Source organism: Mytilus californianus, unplaced genomic scaffold (genome assembly GCF_021869535.1).
Source record: "Mytilus californianus isolate M0D057914Y unplaced genomic scaffold, xbMytCali1.0.p SCAF_6, whole genome shotgun sequence".
NCBI classification, from domain to species: Eukaryota; Metazoa; Mollusca; class Bivalvia; order Mytilida; family Mytilidae; genus Mytilus; species Mytilus californianus.
Genome location: NW_026262712.1, coordinates 102,851,789 through 102,872,781, shown reverse-complemented (window position 1 = coordinate 102,872,781; position 20,993 = coordinate 102,851,789). Strand labels below are relative to the sequence as shown.

The following is a 20,993-nucleotide window of genomic DNA, read 5'->3' as shown; positions in this document are numbered from 1 at the left end:
TTCTCGACGCTATCAATCAAATTATTTTTTTCAAAATTAAAACTAAAGCATGGGGTAAATCTGGATTCAGAATATTTTTGTAGTCATCTGCTTGATCAGAATATTTGTTTTCATCAAATTGGGGATCAGAATACTTTTTTAGGAAAAAACCATAACCACACCATGCATAAATTGTTATATTAATGTCATTGCAAATATAATTGTTTATTACGTATAACGCAATAGACCACTTTCGAGTTCGTTTCAATTTTGTCAAAAACTTTGGTTTTTGTGAACATCATGCGTGCGTTTAGGGGCATCGTCACTTCCTTCCCATATTGAGCGAGCGGTTGAAAAAATACGATGCTATATTGCACAAATTCTTTGGCGAATTAAATTCTTATAATTGATTATCAACACTGCTGTCATTAGGGAATTGTGGTTAAGTACTTACGGAACAAACATTATTTCTAGTTTATCCTGCATTTAGTCCAGCCCTGGCCTCAGTGACTTATTTTCAATTTTTTAATTTTTTTTGTTGTCACTGCCTCAGTGACTTATTTTCAATTTTTTAATTTTTTTTTGTTGTCACTGACAGGGCTGGACTAATCCTGCATTGTGACGATCACGAAAACGCTTGATGAATTTTAATAGCGCAGGGATACAGGTGACCCCCTCTATCTGGTAAATGACGTCATAAAGGCGCGCATAATTGTATAATATTAAGTGTACAGTATGTGCTTATGTTTAGGTATATATTCACTATTAGTTTTGATAGTTTTAACTGATTAATGTTTTTAACATTTATCTGAAAATTTGTAAACTATATTAATTACAACATTATCCTCCCTATAATCATAATCACATAAAGAATGTTTCTATCCTCAGTAGTTCTATACAAAGGAGTAGGGGCTATAATAGCCTAAAATGGCCCCAGATTTACAAAATAATAAAAATTTAAACCCAGATAATTTTTCTACATAAATTAATAGAATATGAGTCAATGATTTAAAAAAACTGATTTTATCTAACAAAAAAATGTTTAATGACGTCACAATGATAGGTACAAATGACGTCATAATCGGAAAAGGTTGCAAAAATACAGAAATTGAGATGGTTTTCCTACATTTTGACCACCGCACCATGCTTCCACCAATTTAAAATTTTCACATTTTGACAAGTTAATACATATCAAACTTCAGATAAAAAATCGTTTTGGTGCAAGGTTGGTGCGATAGTTTGTTTTAATTTTTTTCATAGCCAAGTAGAGCAATAAATAGCTGAAATTTGCCTTTAAAATGAGACATGTTCGTCTGATAAAGTTTAATTTATACATTATTATGCTTATATGAATTTAACTTTTCGCTTATGAATCAGCAACATGTCTTTCTGTAAAAAATTTTCACAAGTATACCTTAGTTTTAACTTTTTAAAACCCAAAAGTAATGAACAACATATTGTAAGGGAATCAACCATAACTTTGAGAATTTTTTTTTTAAATATGAAATTTTAGATAGACATACAATGTAACTAAATCTGATCATTTCTTATCTTTCTTCTAATCTCAACTGAAAATTCAAACAGAATAGAAATGGGACATTCTTCTTTTGTATAATGATTGGATCCATGATTTATGAAAGAGGGGGGGGGGGGTTAATTCCATAAAACACAATATACCTAAAAGAGATTTAAAAGATTGTATGCTTTAATTTACATAATTGGTGAGAAACATGACATTTTTTTTAAATGATACAACCCTAATTAGGACATGTTGAATTAGATATGTCTTTGGTGGTAATAAGTATAATGAGTACAAGTTTCATAACATTTCAGTTTGGTTGTGGCAAAGTAAAGTAAGTCATGTGAACGGTGAACGGAAACCGAAAAATTACTGATTTTTCCAGTTATAAAAGGACATTACTCTGGAACAGTGAAAGTAACGCCACCTTAATTCTAAATTGATCTGTAATTCAGTGGTTATCGTTTGTTGCTATTAGTAGTGTGCCCAGTCAAAAAATTTGATCTATTTGGGTTAACGGAATAACACACGGCTATATTTTATATCATTGGAAGAGGAGAAAAAGCCTCGTCGAAATATTGATGTCGTCATTGTCTACAGTGGTTTTTTTTAGATATTAACATATATAAGTTGTCCTCCCAAAATGTTATTTTTTCCGTCTTTTGATAGAAGGTGGTCGTCATGATTTACTGGATAAATATCCAATTTTCTTTTGGTGAACGTGGAAACACATCAAATAGCACTTGGGTCCAAAACTGACGAATATTAACGCAGAATTGATTGAACTAGCAGGTCTGAGTATATATTTGCTTTACAGAAATAAAAAAAACAAACTGCAAACGGTGAAAAAAGGGGGAGGGTTTCTGTTACAAGTTATGAAAACAAAATGAGAATTAGAAACCGCAGGCTAATCAATCCATCTTACACACTTATATCAAGTGTAATGTACATGACTTATCGAATATAAATTGGCCTACAATTGACATGAAGTTAAAGATTATATACAAAACGAAAGTTCTAGGATTTTATATTTGGTTACTAATATATGGTATCCTTGCAAGGTTAACATGACCGTCAGACATGATTCACCTGACCTGAGAGCAATGGTGTGCCCCCAATCGTGGTAAGACATGGTAATACCGATGCGGGTTATGGAACATAAATGGATGGTCAAAGAATGTAAATAGTGACAAAAACTTTTTAATTGATGCATGTTTGAAAAACTTAGATCTTCATATGATAGGGATAGTAGATACACACTTGGTGAATCATAGTATTTGCATTGATAATTATAAATGGTATGGCAATATCCGCAAGCTAATCCACACCCGTGCAAAGACAGGCTCAGGAGGGGTTGGCCTATTAGTGAAAGAGGAATTACTATCTACTTTCAACATTGATGTTGAAGACGATTCAACAGACGGGATAATCTGGATAAAATTTGTAGAAAAAAACAACGATAGCAATAAATTTTATGTTAGTGTTGTGTATTTACCACCTGAATTTTCTGTACGTTCAACAAATGCTAATGAATTCTTTGATACACTTATGTCTCAAATATACTCTATTCCGAATGGATGTCCTTTTTATATGTGTGGTGATTTTAACAGCCGGATTGGAGATATAGAGGATTATATTCCAGGGGTAGATAATTTGCCAGAGAGTGAAGTTGTTGATTTTAAGGCAAATAGCTATGGAGAAATTTTTTGTGAATTTTTATCCAATGTTAATTGTTGTGTATTGAATGGTCGTAATCATATTAGCAACGACTACACATATGTATCAACAAGAGGATCATCAGTAGTTAATTATAGTATCGCCCCATTTGAAAATATAAATAGTTTTAAAAAATTTGAAGTCATTCGTGCAAGTGAGTTAGTAAATAAAAGTTTAACAACAGGACCAATAGAGCCAAAACACATCCCGGATCATTCAGTTTTATGCTGGGAATTGGAAAGTGCAGTATGTGAAAATATCAATAAGCAAAGTTTATAAACTTTATAAAAAAAAATAGTTGTGATAATAGAAGTAATCATGTTGTTTATAATGTGAAAAATATTCCTGATACATGGATGAATGATGAAAATAGTATTAATCTTATCAATTCATGCATTGCTAATATAGAAAGCTGTAACGGAATTCAAGTTGAATTAGATAATATATATAATGATTTTGTTAATATTATGCATAATGAGATGAATGTTAAATTGGACAAAAAGATAAAAAATATGAACAGTGTAAATAACAAAAAGCGCCGTTTTAAAAAACGATGGTGGACCGATGAACTAACTGTAAAATGGAATCAGGTATGCCTGGCAGAAAGACAATATTTACACTGTACCAAAATAAACAGTAACACATATTTACGACAAATTTATGTTAGTAAGCGAAAAGAATTTGATAAACTAGTCCAACAAAGTAAACGACAGTATTGGCACAGTTGTCAAGAGGAACTTGTAAAAAACAAAAATGATCCAAGACAATTTTGGCGTAAAATAGGCAATATTGTTATTGGTAATGAAAGACAATCGAAAATTCCAAATGAGGTGTTGCGAAGTATGGATCTGTTACAAATAATATGGACGATGTTTTACAAAAATGGAAAGACAGTTTTCATGGTTTGTTGAATTCCAATCCAGATAACAATAAGAATTATGGTGTTGAAAAGTTAATTGTAAAGAATGATACTGTATGTAATGATTAAGATGCTTATATATCTTTTGATGAAGTTTATAAGGTAGCTATGGCAGCCAAGAATGGGAAAATCCCAGGTGTAGATTGTATTCAGGAAGAGTTATGCAAAAATTATACAGTTATTTAACTAAATTGTTTAATATTTGTTTTAAATTTGGCAAAGTTCCAAATATGTGGAATAAAGGTATTATTACTCATATACCTAAATGTTCAACTACAGATCCTAGAGATCCTTTATCATACAGAGGTATTACCTTAGCACCTTGTGCATATAAACTATATTGTGGAGTTTTAAATAAAAGGTTAACAATGAGTGGTTAGACGAAAGGGAGATAATAAATGATGAACAAAATGGGTTTATTAAAGGTAGAAGTACAATTGATCATATCAGTACATTAACATCTGTTATTGAAACTAGGAAAAAATGTAAGCTGTCAACATTTGTATCTTTCATTGACTTTAAGAAAGCTTATGATTCTATTGATAGTTTTGTTATTTAATAAATTAGAAAAACTTGGTGTTAGTACAAAATTTATATATGCTTTAAAGGCTATTTATTCGAATGTAGAATGTAGTGTCAGATTAAATGGTAACATGACTGAATGGTTCTGTTTTAATACTGGTTTAAAACAAGGTTGTGTATTGTCAACAGTAATGTTTAATATATGTATTAATGATTTAATTGATGATATTAAGTTGTTAGACATTGGTATTAATATTAATGGCGAAAAATTATCTATCTTGCTGTATGCCGATGACATAGTTTTATTAGCAGAAAATAATGAGGATTTACAAAAATTATTAGATGTTTTAAATGTATGGTGTAATCATCATAGTTTAAAAGTAAATTTAAGAAAATCAAATTTTATACATTTTTCTGTAGCCAGATCAGATTTTCAGTTCAGTTTAAATGATGTAAACATTGAGTATGTTTCAAGTTACCAATACTTAGGTTTATTGTTAACCGAATTTTTAGACTACCAATGAATGGCAAAAGCTGTAGCCAGGTCAGCAAGTAGGGCATTATGTTTACTTATTGTTAAATGTAAAGCACATGGTGGTTTTCAGCACAATATCTACACAAAGCTATTTGATACGATGGTTTGGTCAGTCATAAAATATGGCTCATCGATCTGGGGCACGAGAGATTACTCTTGCATTATGGCAGGACAGAATCGCGCTATGCGTTTCTACATGGGTGTGGGTAAATATACCCCTAACGATGCAGTGTCATGTGATATGGGCTGGAAGCCACCATGTGTTAAACAGTGGACAAATATTTTTAGACACTGGTCCAGATGATACAAAAATGGACAACAATAGAATTAATTATAAATTTTTTAAATGGTCAGTGATGAAAGGCAGTTGTAAATTGAAAAATTGGTGTTACAAAGTTATGGAGATATTAAAATCTTTTGATTTTGAAAGATATTTTAAAATAAATGAAAATGTTCTTGATAGTTATAGTATATCTCAGTTAGAAGAGAAAATGTTTGATAAATATAAAAAAGACTGGTGTACAAGAATTATTTCATATAGTACTGGTTGTAAACTGAGAACATATAAGCTCTTTAAACATACTTATAACACTGAACAATATTTACTACAGAAAATGCCATTGCGTCATCGTAGTGCTTTTTCAAAATTTAGATGTGGTGTAGCACCATTAAAAATTGAAGCTGGTCGATATGAAAAGAAAAATCTAGACGAAAGAGTCTGTTTGAACTGCAATATTTTAGAGGATGAAAAACATGTACTTTTAAATTGTCCCTTGTATGAAGATCTAAGACATGCTCTGTTTACTGATATATTGTGTCATAATGATATGTTTTTAAACTTGTCTGATGAAGACAAATTTATATATATGTTTAAAAATAGCAATATGTGTAATATTGTTGCCAAAACCTGCAATAACATTTTAACAAGGAGAAACAGTACTTTATATCATTAACTATTTGTAGTATTTTATAAAATGAATTAGTATAGATGTGTATTTTAATAGTCTCTCATAAATAATTCTTTTAAGAATGGCACATACATATATTGAATTGTTTTAAATATGTTTACTGTATATTTAATTATATAATTGTATCTTGTTTTAACTATGTTGTATATGGTGAAACTTTAATAAAATATTGAATCTGATTCTGAACCTGACCTCGACTTAATTTCACGGATCAGTGAACAAGGTTAGGTTTCAGTGATCAAGTCCGTACAGTCTCAGATAGTAGTGGGTTAAATATATTTGGTGTATGGAATGGTAACAAGGTTTACATCCCAGCTCCTTTGTTCTACCAGGGGTGATCTGAGCCGGATCATCCCTACCAGATCACCCCAGCTTGAGTTTCTTTGTGTTGCATGCTTTCCTTTGTTTTGAAACATTTTGGCGGGAATGCCTAATCTACAATAAAACTTAAAAATATTTATTGAGAAAAGACACACTTTCAAAATTTATGTAGAACAACATCCATTGTCTATGCTTGGATTCGAACTCAAGACCTTTGACATATAAACCCACAACACATACCCCTACACCAGGACGACTCGATACCAACTTTCAGTAATTTAACATATTAAAAGGAAGCAATATATTTTCATAAATGGGGCGAGTTGGCAGACCTTTATTCAGTGTGATTTTAACCCTTTTCATAAATAAGGCGAGTTGTCAGACTGGTTGTTCAATGGGATTTTATCCTTTTTCATAAGTGGAGCGAGTTGGTAAACAAGAGTGGGGTGAGTTGGTAAACAAGAGTGGGGCGATTTTTTAGAAAGTGGCGATTTAGTGTGGGCCGATTGGCCAGTGGGGCGAGGTGTGACATGGTTTCATATTTAAACATCGTGTTCGGGGGTCATGCAGGGTATATATTATATAGTAATATATAAAGTATATATATAATGGTTGTGTAACGTTCTAAACTAGATTTTATGAATTGTAAATGGTTTTTCGTCTAACCTCTAACAGCTGGGATGTAATATAGTTATCCCATTCGGACTTTGTGTGTCAGTGCTAGATCACCCTCTGGCCTCCGGCCATCGGGGTGATCTTACACTGACACACCGCGTCCTCATGGGATAACTATTACTGACAAACCGCGTCCTCATGGGATAACTATTACGTACATGATTTTGTGGCAGAGTTCATCTGACTTTACTTCATTTACATGGAACATTGATAGTGCTTATTTTATGTAATACTTGTTGTATAATATAACAAATAGGAGATGTGGAAGCAAGCAATTATGGGCAACCGTACGGCCTTCGACAATGTAAAAAAATCATACCGTATGGTCGGGTACAATGTATAAAAAGGCCAGTTATGAAAAAAATGAAAGAATTCATTTGAAAAAAAAAACTAACGGCCTGATTTAAAACAAAAGCTAATTTTTACGGTAATGATGTTTATGATCATACTTTTCTCAGACTATTGATGACGTCCTTTCATTAGTTTTCAGTAAGGGAACACCCATTTGATTTCGAAAAGAGGGAGGGAATCAGGATTTTGAAAATTAATTACTTGGCCTGGTATGAACTGAAATAATTGACTTTGCACAAGACAGGGTGAGAATGAACTCTGCAACATGAAATGCAGGATACTTGAGGATATGAATGTTTACAAAAGTGAAAATAAACATTCCATCCCTTTCTTCAGAATATAAAATGTTCTACCCTAACGGCGAGTACTATTATATAACGGTACTTTGTGTTTTTTGTCTTCATGTTGGTTTTTTTGTGCTTCATGTTAGTTTTTTTTTTGTGCTTCATACCGATTTGATAAGTCAAGCCATTTCAAACTGTTTTTCAGCAGATTTTTCTTATGCTTTGTTGTTAAACCATTGTCTAGGTCAGGGGAGGGTTGAAGGATAACAAACATGTTTAACCCTTCCAAATTCTGTATATGTCTGTCCAAAATCAGGAGCCTGCAATTAAGTGGTTTTCGTTGGTTGCTGTCTGTTATATCTGGTTATTTCTTGTTGCACGAACGGTGGTATATTTTTGTTGTCGTTCCAACCGAGAGGGACTTAGGTCGAAAACATCATACAAGACTTTTGATGTGCCATATTCCGGATGTAAAACAAAACCGACTGATTTGATTCTTATACTACAATTATAACAAAATATTTATTCAATAAAAAGTTTAAAGTTTTGAAAAAACGACACAAAACAGATTTCTCCGAACAAAGTGACAATCTACAAAGTTAGCTGGCTATTCACAAAAAATAAATCAACCACACAACAAGCAAACAAGAGAAATGTTTTGAGTGACCTCTGTCCTTGTTAATGACCTAATAGTGTAAGCAACAAAATGATTATTGGCACGAGATAATCCGTGTTTAATCAATACCAAAATGTTGACTTTAATACGTGTTTTTAATTGCTTACAAACCTGCTCGTGCATTTTTCATTGTTATTCAACGCAAAATAATTATCTAAGATACCTGGGACGATCTCATTACACAAAGGATTTCTATTGTCTACTTATTGTACCTCGAATTTAAATACCCTGTGTAGGTCTTTAAGTTGAGGTTCAATTAACTAAATGTTAATCGGGCATGACTAATTAGATACGCCCTCTTAAAATCAGGGGCTCCGAAATAGGATCGGGAAATATTATACTTATTGTACCTCGTATATGTAAGAGAATGATAATCCCTTTCTTCATGATAAAATACGAGCGTTAGCGTCATTCTCTTACAAACTTAGAATATTGTAAAGTGCTCAAGGCTCAAATGATCTCTTGATTGGTTTTATTCAAGAATTTGTTTCATTGTCAGTGCAATGTTTATAATTAATGGATGACTTATCTTTTAGGCATTTCATTTATGTATTGGTTTTAGTGATGTAAGGACTTACTTTTAATTTGGGAAATTTTAATAAATTGTGTTATAAACATAAGATGACACAACGTTACTTTGAAATGCTAGAAATTGTATAAGTTTCATAATTGTGGGTATGTGTGTAAATTATGTTTTAGCTTGGACTATTATACTTATACTTAATATTTTACTCCAAGGTTTTTATGAGGAATTGTCTTTTTGTTTATTTACAGTTCAATTTAATAATTTCAAAATCACACTAAATTGTATTCCACAGCTAATTTAATTCCAGCTCTTTACATCAAATACTACTTAATTAACTAAAATTTAAATGTTCAAAGAAAATGCTTTTTATAGAAAATTCAAAAGTAAATTCAATTTCCTGTATATATCGGTATATTGTAAATGACTATTCTTACTGCGAATACAGAAATCTTAGTTTTGATAAGCATAATAGCTAAAGATTTAGGTTATGTTTAATTTTAAAGTTTCTTTTTTTTTCTTTTTCTTCTTGTTAACATTGCTTTGATATTGCTTTTTTTTTGTAATTTGAAAGTTCTAAATATTCACATAATAACACAAACGGTATCAATTGTACTGCACAAGTAAACTTCAAACTTATTTTGATTATTTTTGTTTGTTTCAAAATTAAGCTTTCAATCAATAATCCTAATAAATGTGCTTCGGGCAGTTGTAACTAATTTATAGAAATTCTTTGTTTTGAACTGTAAATAGGTCTAAACAATAGGATAATCCCTTACTAAGAACATGTTTTACATTCATTCTTCACAGTTAAGGATCACCAAATTCTACAATGTCATTGGACGAGAGCACTTTGCTATATTCTAAGAACTTAAATACCCTGTGTAGGTCTTTAAGTTGAGGTTCAATTTACCAACAGTTAATCGGGCATGACTAATTAGATACGCCCTCTTAAAATCAGGGGCTCCGAAATAGGATCGGGAAATAACACTCAGCAAAATACCATAATTTACAATTTTAGAAAATTTGTGATTCAAAGGGCTTTTGGTTGCTTTAATATCTCCATTCAATAATCATTCGGTGGAAATACTAACCTGTCCCGAAACGAGAGATGTTGGCTACAATAGGAATTTATTTAAATAAAAAGTCCATATCTCATTAACTTATAGTGGCCGGTATTGTTTGTAAATTCATGACGTTTTGTTTTTTGGCATTCGTCTACCGTGGAGAAAAAAGAGGGAAGGAGGGCTAATAGATTAGCTTACGATTTCGATCATGATTCAACTGTATTCTATTACGGCATACGTTTTACTTCAAGCGAACGCCCTGCCTTATTGTAAAAAGTGCCACTTTAAAATTGTAATCATTTGCCTCAGGTTGATCCACTTTGCATCTCGTCGTAAATATGCATGACATATTTGCCACTGGACATAAAAGGAGCAATTGATTAATCAGCTTCATTTAGTGACGTATAATCATTTGGTTGCAGTAAATAATCGTAACCCAAGGGTGACTGGGGAATAGAAATATGGTCACTTGATCTTTTTCCGACCGGCAGTAAAACGCTCGCCAAAGTGGGCCGTCTGTTTGGCTGTGCGGGATGTATCAAGTTTGCAGCCACGTCCGGTCAGATTGGGAACGTTAAATCCGATGCCTCGTGTACAGAAAAAGCCACGCTCTTTGCACGTTAAGAACCCTTGCAACAACTCTTTGAGGGGTCCGTAGGTGGCCTGTTGCAAAGCAAAATTTCTGTCCCTATCCAATATATCCTCATTGTCCAGTGGCAGTCCAAATTTCCCCGACCATCATCCCAGATGGCCTCTATTATTACAAAACCTACCTATTGTATTTATTGTTAACTTGTTTTCGTCCTGAACATTCATGAAATATTTGCCACTGGACGTTAAGCAACCAACAATCAATAAATCAATAAATAATCGTCTAAAACAGTTTTCAAATTTTTATATTTCATATTTATTTCAGTATGAATTTTTAAGAGTAAATCTTTTTTCCATCCTTTTTCTCTTTGCATTTAATCTTTTTTTTTAAACATTACGAAAACGTTGTCGTGGTATACATCAGGTGTTACATTGTATCCTTTAGCAAAACTTATAGGATGTAACACAATGTGTGACATAACAATAATTATCAAGGTGTATTCAAATATAACGTAACTGAAACAATTACATTTATCCTTTAGACACTTTAATAACAATGTACACGAATATTATAGAACATAAGGCCCTGCAGACAATTAATGACAATGTCCACTGTTAACTAACATGTAGCCTGCAGAGGTTAATTGCATTGTCCGACAATTAACCTCAGACAAGTATTATTCAACAGCTAGACTACTTCGCAGACTGCCAACAGCTATGGGCCATTGTGTAACGATGGATGACCCCTCTGAACTATATAAGATCCAGCTTTGGACTCGAAGGATATATTCGTACAGATAGATTCAAACAGGAGATTCCGCCAAGGTCTCCCCCCTTGTGGGTAGGCTGGAATTAATTCACTAACCATCCGAATTACTCAGTCAGGACCGAACAGTTATACCACTATACGATCACGTGTCCATGTGACGATATGAACATTCGAACAATTCAACTTTAAAGACAGTTTGTGAACAATCGAACATTTGAACTTTAGAATCTTTCTTGACTTTGTAATTACATAATAAAATTATTTAATCAACCACCGATTTCGTTACAAGTCGTAAAATTGATGTCGTTTAGACCAGGATCGACTTGGATAGGCTAAAACAACGCAAAGGAATATAAAACGTAAGAACTAAGTTACTTTCATTTTTTCTATATGGACAATCAAGATATTTCTATGTCAGCGCAAAAAGTAGAAATGGCTTTCCAAGGGATGGCACACGTTAAGTACAGTTCTTAATTTTAAAGGGAGTGAGGCCGTATATTTAAAAGGCTTAAAATCAGAAGTGTGTTCACGAGCTGGGGTTCGCACGAAATTTTTTATTAGTATTTTAGATATTGTACGTCAATTTAAGAATTATGAATACACATATTCTTAAAACAATTGAAGATATTTTTTTAGTTATTTTAATATGCAATTATTTAATAGACAGGATATGTTATATATATATAATAAGTATGATTCTTAAAAATAAAACTTTTTTTTAAGTTTGAAGAAGCTAGTTTTTCGTTTAGAGTAAATATGTAAAAAACTAAAATGTCTGATACTATAGCATTTATATTATGGGTTGTTTTCTTGAAGATACATTCAATTATTCTAGAAAATATATATCTTACGTAAAATTAGTAGAGCACCGGTATATATGAAGGTTGATTTAGAACCTTTGGTAGTTGAAGTTAAGGGTACATTGTGGGTTCATATGTTTGCGATGTTATAGCCATTGACGATTATGGTTTACGCAGTTGGGTAGTGTGTATGCACGTTTGTTTAGAGAAAACAAATAGTCTATAAATTTAGATTCCAACCCCTTCTTCGGATGATTAACATAAGTGATGTTAAGTAATTAAATGGTGCAAGTTGTTTTATGGTGTTAGATTACGCCTTATTTACATAAAATAAATGTTAATAGATAAAGAGAAGTATCTTCAGAAAATAGCAAATTAAAGATAAATGTTGATATGTTTTGCCCTAAGGGATTTACAATATTTTTGTGGTAGATTGATATTTGTAAAAAATGAGAGACACATGAACTTCATGACTAATGACAAACTTTAAGTGAAATAGATAATTGATATTAAAGGAAAACTAGCATTAAAATAAAATTGGTTTTTTTTAAAAACAATTATGAGGATAATTATCAGAAATTAAAATAAGAATAAGAAAATAATTAATTTAGTAGTAAAACAAAAAATGAGTCTAAACAATGGGTTTTGTTCATAAATAAGCATAGAACAAACATTAAATTGTTTTGGTTTTTAAGAAGTAAATCAAGTTTAAAAAAAAAAATAGAATGAATAAAATTTCAACATATATACATTCAGTCATAATGAAATGTATAAAAAAGATAGGCAGTAGGTTGCTGATGTTTTAAAGCAAATTAAAATGATATATATAAAAAAGAAAGGAAAGATTATGATGAAGAAACTATAAAATTGTTTTGGAAAAATGTAATAGATTAAGGAGAAAGGCATTTTTTTTTTCGCAACAAGGTGTTGTTGTCAAATAGGAAATATAGAGTCAGTAACAAATTGCGCAAGACGTAGTTAAATTTTATCAATGTAATCTTAAATATTTTTAAGAGTGATGAGAATAAATTTGTGGACTATATTTAGCATTAAGATTAATTAATGAGAAACTAAAGTTAAAGATGTAAAAGTATTACAATTGGTAACAAAGTAACACATATAATTTTTAGTAATTTTTTTTATAGGTATCATGAAGGTGTAGTGGTTATATAAAATGATCCAATTGAACTTATTTGATTGTAAATTTGTAAATATGTTCTTATGTCTTGTGTAAATAAACATATCTTTGTTTTTATTATGTAGGATTCTCAAAATTGTAGAAGTTGTATACAACAGTTTTTCCCCTTTTGTTTTTTTTTTTTTTTTTTTTTTTACCAGATAATTCGATATTTAAGAGAACGTATTGATTTTATCTAGAAATTGTTTTATTAAACTTTGCTAGGCTTGGATAACCCAGTGAACTAAAGGCGACTGAACAAACGATTGATAAATAAAAAAGAAGTAAACAAATTTTAGTTTTTCCGAATTGGGATAAGTTTATCAGTGGGTTAGGTGCAATCTTCATTTGAATAGCCATATTTTGTACTGTTAAATTATTAAGAATATATCTTGGTTAGCCAAAAAGAAAAGTGCGAGTTCTGGTTCTAATGCCACGAACAACGGGTACAAAATGGTGTCAACGCAATTGGTTGGAACAGATGTTACTGCTTCCAGAGAGATGTCTTCCTCTGCGCCATTGATCAGGGACGAAACTTAACCGGAGACCGATGTTAATAGTCTCTTGAGAAAGATTTACCTAGAGATAGATACGTCAACAACTTAGTAATGGAACTAGATGGTAAACCTTACAACGTTGATGACCGGATCCACTAGCAGATGATGACCGACACTTGTACAAAGTAGTAGAGGAACAATATGCTATGATGGTGACGGGAAAAAGTATGCACAATATATACCCAAATATTGAACTTTATGAATCATATGAACTCTATGTATCCAGATGTTGGACTTGCCGAATTTTATGAACTATAGATGTGTGGTGATGGTTACCGAAAACTTAACAAGGAACTACTGAATTTAAAATAGAATAAATTAAGGAAGATTCTCGTATTTTACCGAACTTTCGTTCTTATTGCGATGAAAGGCATTTGTAACACAATGTGTGACATAACAATAATTATCAAGGTGTATTCAAATATAACGTAACTGAAACAATTACATTTATCCTTTAGACACTTTAATAACAATGTACACGAATATTATAGAACATAAGGCCCTGCAGACAATTAATGACAATGTCCACTGTTAACTAACATGTAGCCTGCAGAGGTTAATTGCATTGTCCGACAATTAACCTCAGACAAGTATTATTCAACAGCTAGACTACTTCGCAGACTGTCAACAGCTATGGGCCATTGTGTAACGATGGATGACCCCTCTGAACTATATAAGATCCAGCTTTGGACTCGAAGGATATATTCGTACAGATAGATTCCAACAGGAGATTCCGCCAAGGTCTCCCCCCTTGTGGGTAGGCTGGAATTAATTCACTACCCATCCGAATTACTCAGTCAGGACCGAACAGTTATACCACTATACGATCACGTGTCCATGTGACGATATGAACATTCGAACAATTCAACTTTAAAGACAGTTTGTGAACAATCAAACATTTGAACTTTAGAATCTTTCTTGACTTTGTAATTACATAATACAATTATTTAATCAACCACCGACTTCGTTACAAGGAGAGAGGATAAGAACAGAAAAACGATCTTCATTAAGTGCCCAATAACTCATATAATGAAGCGAACAATGACGACTGTCTCGTCTACGTGTCAACATTTGCTGTTTCAAGTTTATTTGTATCTCAGACTGGTATAATAGTTGCCATAAAAGCAAAAATGGATAAAAAAAAAATGTTGACAACAACCTATTAAAGGATTCAACTTATTTTGGGCGTTTTATTTATTTATTTTTTAGATATTGTTTTGCTAATCGGTTTCGTTATATATATTTTTTTTTCATCAACAATTGTCCTAGCAAAAGTCGCAAAAAGTGTGTTAAAATCAGCAATGCGACTTATTTGAAAAGATTTAGCTGACCTTTCTTGTTGATTACACATTTCGATCATTCAACTAGTGCATAGATCGTATTTCCCTCTAACGTTTTTTTAACGTATAGAAAGCGTGAAATTTTCACTACATCAGGAATCGGATATACATTCCTATTTCGATGGGACAAAACTACGTATTTATATATCCGATAAGCCAAATGAACGCACCCATTTAGCAAGGGTATACTGTGGGACGGGGGGAGAGGTCTCCAGATGTCAATATTTCTAATTCCAAGTGAATCATTTGATTTTGAATAAAAGGTGATAAAAGTATACTGTACATTAATGCGAGAGCAACAGAAATACACAGACATATCAAAACATTTATAGTCAACTTTCAGTCTTTTTTTTTATAGAAAGATCCGTATACAGAAAACTAATCAGTGAAAACCGCCTAATGACTTAATAATTATAGTTATACGGAGTTAACTCAATAATAATTACCGTCAAATATTATTTATCCGAAAAGTCACATTTGATTTAATACTATTTACCGTCAAAGATATCCCAACAAACACAAGTCTCTGTTTGAAAAATTTCACCTGCCCTTTTTTAATTTTGATCGGTGAAAATTTAAAGGGGCACTAGTACGAGATATAAAAAAATATAAAATATGATTTTTTTTTTGTTCAATCATTAATGAAAATGGAATAGTGAAATAATAATTCGGTTTTAGCAGCCAGTATTGTCTAATTTTGTCAAAATCAGCAAATAAATATTGATGATTAATTATTCACTTGCAAGTGAATATTTCGACCTCATTGAATCCGTATTCATGTGAACTTCAATTTAACCCCTTAGATAGAGTTGGATAACGCATGAATTGTGTGCATGTTTGATTATTTAAAGGAAAAGAATGTCAACATTGAAAGTAAACAAAGTTAATTCATTTAATTGACTGATTCAATCCTCAAAAAATCATTCTTATACAGGTAAAAATTATGAGTAACATATATTTTTAATCTATAAATGAAATTAAATAGACCTAGAAGAATCCAATTGCACGAGTTGTGCTATCTATTATATCTTTATTTATGTTTATATCCCTTATATGGGCATCGGTGGTTTTCGGGAGGTCAACTCGACAGTTAGTTAGATGGCGTCTAGACTAAAATACACACAAAACGAAACTACATATTATCGACCCTATGCCCTGTAAATTGTTTATTTTATATTTTTTATAATTTGGATAAATGTTTTACATTGTTATATAACACATATGAGAATTTGAGTCAAATCGGTGAACATTGAATTTGACAGCTATTGTCCCTTTAAATAAGAAGTTGTAATATAAACCAGTAGAAGAAAAACACTTCACTGTATAATAAAACGGTAAAATAAATGATGATAAGTGATGACGACCAGCGGCAAATAAAAAGAATATTCAGGACGATAACATGTAAATATAATACGAGTATAAACCCCACTTTTTACTAGACTGACACGCTGAGTCGGTGTTTTTACACGTAAGTTCCCAAGATATTAGTTCGCAGGAAGAAAAGTCATCTGACCCGGACACATTTCCGACTCTGAGCCGACCAGTCTGTGCTCCTACTCTATAAAGTCACGTGTTAAGCGTTGAAGTAGCCAATACTAATTTAACGTCTTTGTTTGGCCCGGTAGGGATTCGAAACTTCCTGTTATTCTATACAATCTTGTTACTGGTAGTTATAATGGAAATATAGCTTGGTGTAAGAATGTAAAATATGTGCTTGATAATTGTGGAATATCAAATATATGGAACACTAAATATTTAAATAAATTAAGATTAACTTACCAGTTCAGACAGACATGGTATGCTACTCTACAAAATTCTCCAAAAGCTTTAAATTATAAATTATTCAAAAATAGTATAAATTTCGAAACCTACTTTGATATTTTAGATGACAAAAATATTGCTTCTTTTTGTAGATTTAGAACTTTGAACACAAAAAATATCGAAATTGGTAGATGGCAAAATATTCAGAGAGAAAATCGTATTTGTACTTTGTGCAATTCCGGTGATATTGGCGACGAGTTCCATTATATTTTAGAATGTTCGGCAATAGACGAAAGTAGACAAATGCTACTAAAGCATCATTTTGTAAACAGACCAAATATTTTTAAATTTCAAGGTCTCATGAATAGCAACAACCCGTCTGAACTAAACAATCTGTGTAAGTTTATAAGAATTATTATGAAATGCCTAGAATCTCCTGGGTAACTCCTTTATGTCTCTACTTTATATTTGTATCTAAAATGTATACTATGTATTTTAATTTATTTGTATATGTCTCTGTACCATTGTACCTTGGTTTACGAGAATAAAGATATATATAACAAACGACCTCCCGCTCTCGAGGGGAACACCTTCACATGAGACCAACCAGTGGAGCGGTAGTACATAATATACCAAAAACTCAAGTACAATAAACAATACAGTTTCACAGACTTCTCACAGTTACAAAAGCGAGCTAAAGGTATCTAACCAAAATTTAATGCGTGAAATGATATTGTAAACTACACGTAAACATCGATGATCGACTTTAGTGTAGATTTCATGGATCAACGCTCTCGGCAAATTAAAAACTCTTGCACAAATTATTTGAGTGGTCCGAATGTGGCCAGCTGTTGCAAGTGTAAATTTCTGTCCTAATTCAATATACCCTCATTTTCCAGTGGTATTTTAAAGTTTCACGTCCAACCTCACTGTCGACCTCCTATTGCACGACCTACCTATTGTATTTAAAGACTTTATGTGTTATAGTCATGAACATGTATGAAATATTTGCCACTGGACGTAAAGCAAACAACAATCAATCAACTTCATAAATTGTTCCATGTAATTAGCACTCAAAGACAAGATCTTGTAAATTGCTATAATGCACTATTGCCATTTAAATTTTTATTTTTTTTTGTGTGTTTTTTCCTTCAATTTATTACATAACTGACTGCTTATAAAAAAAGTTTTAAATATTTTTTTTTACTATGGTTCTTATTTACTGTTTTAATACGATTTATAACATGATGTTTTGTCAGGCAAGGATAAAACTAAGAAAGGTAAAAGTTTTTTCATGTGTTTTGCTTCAGTTGGACATGAATTAAATGGGAATAACGGATGACTAAAATAAGAGTTTGTTTTCGTATAATACATCGAACCTACGAATATATGTCACCTAAACACGTTTTGATCGGGTCATTGAAACCTAGTTGATGCTATAGATGACACATTTATGCTTTTTAATACGATTTTATTCATTGAAGTTTGCATATAGATATAGGCAGATGTGGTATGAGTGCCAATGAGACAACTCTCCATCCAAGTTACAATTTATAAAAGTAAACCATGCATAGTTTATATTTAAAAAAAAAATAAAGCAAGATCTATTAATTAATTGGACTGAACAGACAACACTAGTTATTTTGCATTTGCATGTAACGCGCATGTAACGCAGTGTAGGAAAATTACAGAATCAAAAAGGAATGAGCATTTACCAGATGAATATTGTGAAGGACCTTATGCATCTAGGTCTGTTCGATTAGAAATTCTGAAACAAGTTGTTTAAAAAGCTAGCTGATGGAAGAATTTACTTACTGTTTTCTTATGTCTGGTCTGTTTCATGATTACTGACAGATTAAAACATCAAATATATATAACAAGAAGTTGTTGTGCATAATATTCATTGGTCAGTTATAAATGAGGTATGTATAGTGTTTTGATTGCCTCATTTATTAAATAAAAAATCGTTATTTTGAAAAGTTGGATTCAAAAATATAAATTGACCCCCTAATTTTGTTAAATTTTCATTTGGTGTTATTTTAATACTAAACAAAATATAATAAATGAATTATTAAATGATGTACTGCCATTTAATCGGTCCGTTTCCGTTGCAATTTGGTAACTGTTAATTGTATATATCAGTCTGAGTACTGTTTAACTATCATTTAAGTTGAACATATTTAGACTCGTCCAATTCAGGGGAATTAGGTTTCTGCGAGTGCTTTTTGTGTACTTTTCTTATGTTTTTGACGGTTTGTAAGTCAGTAAAAGTTCAATGATTAAGTTAATATTGACATTAAAAGACCTCCTCACAAAAAGGGCTGTTCAAATCCCCTCGCCCTTCGGGCTCAGGGATCTGAACATCCCTTTTTGTTCGGAGGTCTTTTAATATCAATATTAAATTATCATTGAACTTTTACTACAATGTATTACTAATTTCTTCAAAACAATTTTTATTTCACGCATCCAGTTTGGCACACACATGCACTGTGTCTTATTGCTTAAATCAGAGTAAAAAATATTGTGATGATACACGTAATAATTTTGCTTTCGATGAAAATAGGGTAAATTTCGGGTAAAATTTTACGCTTACTAAAATGCTGAAATACTTATATCAAAATCACTTAAATACTTTCCGATTTCGTTATATGATATATTTAATTTATAAACTATATTATAGGTACTGTTTTAACCACCAACAAAGACCGCAATAATTTTATTTTTCATGTTAAAGATTCCCCGTACAATATGGTATCTGGTGGTACCCTGTAAAAACACGAAATTGAGAAAATCGTGACCACGGGAACTTACGACGACGACTAAATGATAAACCATTTATGAACAACTTAACTAGAAACAACATAAGACATCGTAATAGAATTCACCATAAAGCGAAAACTTCATATAGTCCAGCTCACTGAAAAAAGTTTAGTTAGAATGGCAAAAGATGACTATAAGTGCAAACTGACATCACAACTTTCTGATAGAAATATTTCTCCTGGTAAGTGGTGGTGCATAGCCAAGTCAGTGTCAAATTTCACTAAATAAAAAACAGAGATTCACCCGCTTTTTTTAGAACATCCATTTGACAAATCAGAGATCCTGAACAATCATTTCGCTTATATAGCTAATATTGAAACGGAGCCCAACATATTCCTGGTAATAACGAGCCTCATCCATGTCATTTAAACAATTTCGTCATCACTGAAAAAGAAATTTTAGACCAATTAAAATTGTTTAATATAAACAAAGCAGCTGGACCTGATGGCATCAGTCCTATAATTTTAAAAAAGGTTGATAGCTTTTTTTCTAAATGATAAACTAAATTATTTAATATGTCTCTTTCAGTTAAACAGGTTCCATTGTTATGGAAACTTGCATATGTTAATCCTATTATCAAAGGAAAAGGTAGTCCACATTCAGCTATCGTCATATTTCTGTTACTAGTATTGTTTGTAAGATTATGAAAAATGCTCTTTTTAAACACTTGTATAGTTATATGAGGAGTAATATCCTTTTGTCAAAGTTTCAATCTGGATTCCAGCCAGGAGTCTCTACTAATCAGTTAATTGAAATATGTCATAAAATTATCAGTAATAAATATGGATAGTGAGAGGCATGTATTTGTTGAAGTATCTAAGGCTTTTGATAAAGTTTGGCATAAAGGACTCTTATCTTGGATAGAAAGTTATCTTTCAGATCGTCAACAAAAAGTAGTTTCAGAAGGCTTTTGTCAATTTACAGAAGTATGTTTACGTGCAGGTGTCCCTAAGGGATCAGTTTTGGATCCCTTTCTTATCTCATTTATATAAATGCTATATTAAATGACATTGTTAATGACATGAGACTTTTGTTGCAAATGACACCTCTTTTATTTGTTATAGTAGCAGCTGCTTCTTTGACTGATGACTTAGATGTTATCTCAAACTTGGCTAAATCTTGG

General features: G+C 31.8%; 1 long non-coding RNA gene across 1 annotated transcript; it reads right to left on the bottom strand.

The window, feature by feature from the left end:
- Positions 1 to 13,511: 13,511 nt before the first annotated feature.
- LOC127706270 (uncharacterized) lies at positions 13,512 to 14,836 on the bottom strand. The gene is made up of 2 exons (XR_007984349.1): positions 14,460 to 14,836; positions 13,512 to 14,410 (listed from the first exon to the last, which is right to left on the bottom strand). It is a non-coding gene; the product is annotated as an uncharacterized LOC127706270 (long non-coding RNA).
- Between the last annotated feature and the right edge of the window lie 6,157 nt (positions 14,837 to 20,993).